The sequence below is a fragment of the Dermacentor andersoni genome, chromosome 1, assembly GCF_023375885.2.
Source record: "Dermacentor andersoni chromosome 1, qqDerAnde1_hic_scaffold, whole genome shotgun sequence".
Classification (NCBI taxonomy): domain Eukaryota; kingdom Metazoa; phylum Arthropoda; class Arachnida; order Ixodida; family Ixodidae; genus Dermacentor; species Dermacentor andersoni.
This window is the reverse complement of record NC_092814.1, coordinates 335172352-335180387: the sequence shown is the minus strand read 5'-3', so window position 1 is coordinate 335180387 and position 8036 is coordinate 335172352. Positions and strand designations below refer to the sequence as shown.

The 8036-nt window shown below is 45.7% G+C and overlaps 1 pseudogene; it reads left to right on the top strand.

Moving 5' to 3' along the window:
* On the top strand, positions 1-180 carry LOC126516972 (U2 spliceosomal RNA; annotated as a pseudogene).
* The last annotated feature ends 7856 nt before the right edge of the window (positions 181-8036 follow it).

Here is an 8036-nt window from a genome sequence, read left to right as displayed (position 1 = left end):
ATGGCCGACACGGGTCAAAGTGTAGTATCTGTTCTTATCAGCTTAATATCTGATGCGGATTGTATTTCCATCCAAGATATTAAACTTATTTCTGCAAGTTGGGGGAGTGCCTGAAGACTGCTTCACCTCCTCCACGGGTTGGCACGGTATTGCACTATCTTCGGGATCAGTCCACGGTTTTTTGTCTACGGACAACGATCTGCTGGAAACTAGGCATACAAAGCTTCGCTGTAAAAACAAAAGTCACAGAGGGCTAAATTCCGCAGGTAGGGAGGGTCTTCCAACAAACTTATAGAATTGCGTCAATTGCGTCGCAAAAACTCACGCACTATCAATGCAGAGTGCGCAAGGAATCATGGCGGAATATCTAGCGCCCCTCGATGGACAAATTTTGCCACACGGTGTGCGCGGTCTATCAAACGCTTCAGGACATTCACATAAATAGATGCATTGACGGCGTAACCTTCAGACGCAAATTCGTCCTGCAGAATAAAATTGAAGGCGAAAAACACAATCAATATTACTTGTATTGCTTTGTGCTTCTACAGCTTTTTTTTTTTTTTGCCTTGGCTTATCTATCATTTTCAATTCCTTGCTTCGTGACTTGAGCTCATTGTCTTATTCGTAACTTCAAGTATTCATCGCTGTCGTCTGCGGTTTTCCGATCAGTGCACACTTCTTTCCGTCACAACGTTTCCTCAGGAGTCAGCAACTTTGGCACGATCTTGGCGCAAACTTTCATATTTCCAAATTTTCAATCATAATTCGTTGAATAAATGACTTTGCCAAAGCAATAAGGTTTGTCTTCATAACAATCATTTGGCGGCCACTTGGCACAAGAACGATCAATGGTTTAATCTTCGCACGAGCCGGGGAGGCGTCCTGATCTTGCATCATCCTGGGAGTCTTCCCTGCATTCCCAAAAACGCTCGACATCTTAAACAAAGTTCTTTTCTATAGGGCATTCCTTCGAATTGTCTTGGCAATATTTGATGAATTCCTGCACTATCCTTGCACAAATTCACATGACGTTTGGTACTGATCCTTTGCTCAGTATATTCACCGATCTTGATTTCGGCATACTAAAAATTTGCTGCGCAAACGATCACGCTTAAAATTCCGGTTTGTTGGCTAGTGGTGCAGCCGTCCGGCTTGTGCTAAAATGAACTTTTAGAGCGAAGCTGTCTATCGTTAGCCGAATCGTCCGTCCGTCCGTCCGTCCGTCCGTCTGTCGGTCGCCTGTACGCCGAAAACTCCTCCGACGCTACCCCATGCGCATACACGAAAAAAAAAATGCGAAAGAGAGCCAACACCACCTAGCTAGCACAAGGTCTGTTTACTCCGATCCATGACTTTGCCCGAAATTTCCATTGACAACGCTGGCTTCATGAAAGCGGTGGCGTGAAAATCACTGTTGCCTACGCTGAAGCATCCCCATTAGATTCTGTGGCAGTCGAGGCACGTAACATGACGTCAGGGATTGAAGGGAAAAGGCCTTGCGCTATCTACGTGGTGCTGAATTAGCTGCGCCAGTAGCGACGTTGTTGCTCTCCTTGCAGCCGAGCGCGCGCGCTGCAGTTTCTCTCCGGCTCAGAAATGAGGGAACCACGCGTCATACGTACTCCTTAGGAGCAGGCAACTTTCTATCATCAACGCCGCGAGCAGAACCGGCAACGAGCTCGTCTGCACCTTGCCGATGCTGCAGCTCGGACACAAGAACCGGTTCGTGCAGCCGAGCGCAAGCAGTAACTGCATACCGAAGATCCTGCAGCCTACCAAGCCGTCGTTTAATGAACCGTCGGGATTAACCCATTCACGAACACCGGGGCAGCTCATTTCAGCTTCGCTGGTTAACCATCTGTACGGAGTGCTTGGGTGGTGATTTTCTTCTTTTTTTTCTCTTGAGTGGCAGGAACGAGATAGTGACGCCGCTACAACCTGTCCCGCTTTTTTGCTGACTGACTGCATGACCATTTTGGGAGAGGCCTCGTACTAGGTCTACCTCTGGGAGTGTTAGCCAGAGTCATTCCCGGTACTGGCGGTGGAAGTGGAACATCATTTCAGCCACAGGCGTCACCTAGTAACTGAACTTAGGAGCACACAACTGGCAAAGAAACCCCATTAAGCTGTCACGTGCGATGAGGGTTGTGAATTTGACACCTTCACTAAACAAGAACGTCAGCGCTTATTGTCACTGACAAAGAAATCTCTTGCTGTAGCTACAGCGTTGAGTGACTATGGCGAAAATAATTAGGCATAAAAAATAAGAAATTCTACCGGAAGCTACGATTGCTATACAGGAGTCAAACTGCATTAAGATGGGTATCGATATACTACGTACAGATCACATCAAATGCATGTATTGTCGAGCATAAGGATCCCGTGTAAGCTATATTTCCGGAGCATGAGGAAGCTAATTTTGACATTCGAAGCAAATTCAATCAAAACATTTTGCGAGATCTGCCTTTTTTTGAGAAACTTCGTCTGGCCTACATACTGCCCCACCGTGAACGCCGATGGTCAACGCAGCTATGGTTCAGCGCACGCATCTAGTAGGATAAATTTGGATCATTTGCGATGTGACTAAAGTACCTGTATGGTTCAAAACACTACAACGCCAATTTCTGTAATTCCCATAGGTCTCGCTTCCAGGCCCAACGTTGACTCTAGAGAATACAGCACTACAGCAGATGTTTTTTTTTTTTTTTCGTGTGGAGTTGAAGACGCGTCTCAAAGAAATGCGATGAGGCCGAATGGGAGCCGAATGCGAATGAATATACCTGCTGATGTAGTTGCTAGGCATAAAACAGGCAAGCTGGCTGACCGCTATATAAAAGGCACTTCCTTTGCGGTGTAACACGGTGGAAATAAGCATACACAAGAGGAGACTAACCTCGTCGCCGTGCATGTTCGCAACGTACTTCACATTTGGCTTGAGCAGCGGCTCCTTATGGGGGTCCTTGGTCACCAGCAGGACCCACAGGTCACGTCCTGTAGTTGAGGCGAAGCACAGGGAGTGCAATGATGCGCTTCTTTCGAAAGAACAGTGGAGCCTAAATATTAATGAAAATAAAAATTAGGGCGCTCGAAACGCGAAATTTCTGTGTCGAATATGAATATGAGAAATGTGACGTTCGGATAGCGTGTAGAATGTTAAATGTTTTGTCATTTCCAAACAGAGCGAAATCTGAAGCTTGTGTTGAGTCCACTTGGTGGAAGTGTGAGGCTTTCTTTAGATAATTTGATATATGCATATAGTACCACCCACTACTGGAAGACTGGTTAACTGAGAAGCTTGAAAATGCAAAGAACAGGTTTCAGTAATCTGCTGCGCCGTGAGAATGAATGTAATAAAAGCAGGGATCAGTCAGTTACCGTATGCAGGTAGATTGCTGTGTTGGTTTAAGGAGCGCAGCCAGACATTACTGCACCACGCATTGTTTGAGCGAGATGTAACTATGGTGAGGCTGGTTAAATAATGCATTCATTTGCCCAAAGACCTAAAATGTGACAATTCGTATAAAGGCTGCCTAAACGCGAGGCATTCAGCAAACTTTACCTGCCCCGTGCCTTTGCTCTGGAACCAGTGGCTCTGGGAAACAAACGCGGCTATCCATAGGAGTTGCACGTTCACTAGCTAGAATTCGTATATATAAATATGTGCCGTAATGTAAATAATTTAAAAATGGTAATTAGCGCAATAAGTTAATAATCCAGTTAAACATTTTGATTTCTCTTAGAAGTAAAGGCCGCCGCACCGAGTACTTTAGACGAAGGGTTAGAATTGTGCTATCTGGCACAGGCAATTTTTAAAAACTTATTTAGGCTAAAGAAGAAACCCTGTATGTACGGTATGGTGCTGCCTTTCCTACTTGACTCCCCCCCAATCAAAAGGGTTCGTTTCCCTCAAGGGCACTGATATCGAAGGCCCAAGCCGCGCCTCGGAATTTGCGCAATAATTGTATCCTCGAAGCGTTAACCACCAGCCGAGTGCACCAACGTGGTGAAGCTTGTACGTACCTTCGACAGACTTGCCAATACTGTAGAGCTTGGTGAACTCCGGGTAGCGTTCACTGATTTTCTTCAGGAAGGCAGTCATCTGTTCGTGATTGTAGTAGGTGAGTCCCTCCGGACTGCCCGCTCCGGCTGGAATGGTGGACTGGCTGCACAGTACGCACATGCTGACAAGCAGCGATGTCAGCATCGACGGGAGCATTCTCTGCATATTCATTTCAGCGTCTGTTGGCGCTACTCCTGCACAGGATAGGGGAAATATGGCAGCTTACGCGACTGATCGTCACTACTTGGGCGGTTCTGTAATGGTCAAAGCGTTGTGCTGCAGAATACCACTTTTCATATATTAGTAACGAGAAGGCTACTGTAGTTGAGCGCGTGTTCGAGGCACACAGCATTTACATGTGCTCTGTAAGCACAACAGAAGCCAACAGGGTTAAGCGACTAGTTGCATATACCTATTAATAATACGTTGTTCTATATTTAAAGTATTCTAAAAAAGTGTGACCTTAATGCCTGCGTACAGTGAAAGTATGGCGTCTAAGCGAGGGCATAGATAAATATTGCGTGCACAATAAGAAAAATAGCACCCTCCAGGATGCATGACCAGGCATCGTTTTTGCACCTGTACATTTAGTGAAAATTTCGAGAGTGGGTGTACTCACTAGCAGAACCGCCTTAGTGCACCTTTTCTCTAATTTCCGGCTGCTAGAAACGTGCCTTCTGGGAATCATATGCCTAAGATAACATAAGTGGGCTCGGGTACATTTCAACCAAGCAAGAAAGTCGTACGGGTTTGTTTCTAAGCACTTCACCGTAATTCATTCTTCCAGCACGTCACAGGGTCATCTTAGGCTACGGATATCATCATAATAGTTCTTCCATATATGGCGTCCCCAGTTGTGAAGGGGAGAGACCGAGCTGTTTCTTTTATTTCACAACGTGCCTGTCACTTTTTGCCAGTGGCTTCGTTTAAATTGTCCCGCCGCTGATGTCTATTGATCAACATACAAGGGTCAGCGAATCATTGCGCTACAGCCAGCCGTTGTTTTTCAGGTGCATGTACTTTCTGGTGACAGCAGCATTCCGGGCAAGTTGGTAATCCATTACTCAAATGATACTGCGCAACAAAAGACGACACGGACGTGAGAGGACGACACACCAAGCGCAAACTTTCAACTAAGTTTATTGTACCACTGAAACCGATTTTATACATGTGAAGCAGTGTAGACCGCGCATGCGCTTACATGAAAATGAACTGCGCATTCATGTAACATAGTTACAAGTCATGTGATGCCGGGTCCAAGAAACTTGGTTCTTCTTCTGTGAGGGCCAGAGAAGGGAAGCTAACACACTTATCACCCAATTTTGCGATCATCTGCGCTTCGGATATTTCACGGATGACCTCCGTACTGCCACGGGAAACAATCGTGCATTGGTCCTCAAGAGGTTTGCAGCCATGATCGTGATAAGGAATTGCCAAGAAACCACCGGAGCCATTTTTTACATTGTTGCTGCGTTTGCGGAGCCGATCATTGAGTCCCCTGCCCCCAACAAGCTCGGCAGGCTTTGCAGGTTGACGGATCCAAATGCCGTTCCTTCCGATAAGTGCGGAAAGCATCACCGCGAAAAGTTCGTCGAGTGTGTCCACCGGGTGGTTTACAACCTCCCGCTTTCATGTGGGAAGCAATATGTCGGACAAACTGGGTGTTGCCTCAATGATCGGCTCCGCGAACACAGCAACAATGTAAAAAATGGCTCCGGTGGTTTCTCGGCAATTCATTGTCGCGATCATGGCTGCAAACCGCCTGAGGACCAATGCACGATTGTTTCCCGTGGCAGTACGCAGCTCATCCGTGAAATATCTGAAGCGCAGATGATCTCAAAATTGGGTGATAAGTGTGCTAGCTTCCCTTCTCTGGCTCTCACAGCAAAAGAACTTTCTTGGACGCGGCATCACATGACTTGTAACTATGTTACATGAATGCGCAGTTCATTTTCATGTAAGCGCATGCGCGGTTTACACTGATTCAAATGTGTAAAATCGGTTTCAGTGGTACAATAAACTTTGTTGAAAGTTTGTGTTTGGTGTGTCGTCCTCTCACGACCGTGTCGTTTTTTGTTGAACAATATCATTTGAGTACTTTCTGGTGTAGCGCGGGTGCTTTGCCAATGTTACGCGCAGTATGTCTTGCACTATTTTGTTCAGAATTGGTTGGAATAAAGGTTCGCAGGTGCATAGGGAGCACTATGTTACCTCTAAGAACGCAATATTTACTGAGGAGATGGGGCGCTCCATTCGTAAAGTGGGGAGATACAATGATTGTGTTGTCCTCCTCTCTCCTGCCTGCTTTCAGATCGTGCTGCTAGCTTCACCTAAATTATTTCCCCTTGATGTTGGTTTATAAGCAAAGTGAAGAATCGTGGCTATAGCTCACTATGTAAGGTAGAGGCGCCAGCAGACTCTTCAATTGCATTATTATTTGCTGCGATAATGCCGGCGGGTTGGCGACATTTCACACTTTTGACTCGTAGTCTTCATATTCGGGGTTGGAATCCCTCTGTAGTACTCTGTGGTCTGCACATTTTTTCTTTGCTTTATTTTTTTACAAAAGTCTCAAAAAGCACTTCCGGATTACTTTCGCATGCGTCCGAAAGCCTAGGGTAGCGATAGAACAACAGATACTCCAGTGAAAGAGGAAACGAAGGTGCTTTTTGGCAAAACAATCATTTGGGGAAATGGTGTAATTCCAAAAAATCACCCATTCACCCAAGTGCGTTAGTTCACTCAAACACAATTTTCTGTGGGTGTGAGGGGGCGAGTTATACACATAAGGAAACTACCTCCAGAGCGCAATCTTTCTTCGCGTGTGAATAGTTTTAGAATTATTCACGTTCAAGCAGTTGTCGGGTTTCTTACGTGAAGATTCTCGAATCAAATTTGTCGTCGTGGCACTCGTGTACAACAGTCGTTAGCCTTTTTAGACGCCAGCTTCTATCGTTGGATTGTCTTCAAGACAATCCAACTTCAAGACTACACAAACGAAGAGACTTTGAAGCGTCAGGTATCAGTGTTCCCTGGTCAGCGCGGATGCCTATATGTCCTTCTCAGCGACACTTACACTCCTAAGTGTCGAGATTTATTCATACGCTAGGAATTACAGAAAAAACTAGTCGCAAACATAAAACATTTAACTGCTTTCAAGAAACACAGCACGGTTTAGAATACCACGCTACCGCCCAACTTAACCACAAAGAAACTATAAAAGAAGCCAGAAAGAACTTTGTGAAAAATCAATACCGATAGTTGAAAAATACACGTAGCACCGATCAATCTCGTGGATGAATGACTACCGTGTCATATTATCGTATTAAATACAAAGGACATTCCGAAAGTAAGTTTCGTCATTGTTTTTAAAGACAAGATGGTACACCAGGTGAAACAAACTATCACCTTAAGAGTCGACGCCTGTTGCTGGTTCAACGACAGAAGGAGCGTCAGTAGAGAAGGAATGACGCATGCGCAGAGCGGCGAAGAAAGAGTAGCAGCAGACCGTTGTGCCCGAGGTTATTCGAGTACAAATCACGATGGCAGACAGACGTGTGCTGACAACGTGGTCGCCAATGGAAGTGCGTGCTGTTATCTGTTGTGAATGGGCACGTGGGACTAGTGTGTCCGTCATCCTTGAACGCCTGCAGATCGCGTATGGTGAAGGGGTCATGTCTCAGGTCTTGCATCGCAGGGCACCGAGATTTACCAGAGTAGTTTATTCAAGCTGACTGAATGGCTACGACTAATGACTCAATATCGTTGGCGACTATGTGGAAAAATAGTGTAAGCTGTGTAAAAGAGTGTAAGGCGACGGTGTGTGTTTTTTTTTTTGCAATAAAGTTTCTGTGGGTGCGGCTTGAATTTCGTGGTCGACAGCGAAGGTAAGTTTTACGTATTCCGAACGTCCCTTGTCTAAGCGAGTATAGGCCACAGTATCTGTCAGGATGCCTTGAACCATTTTCAAAAGGGC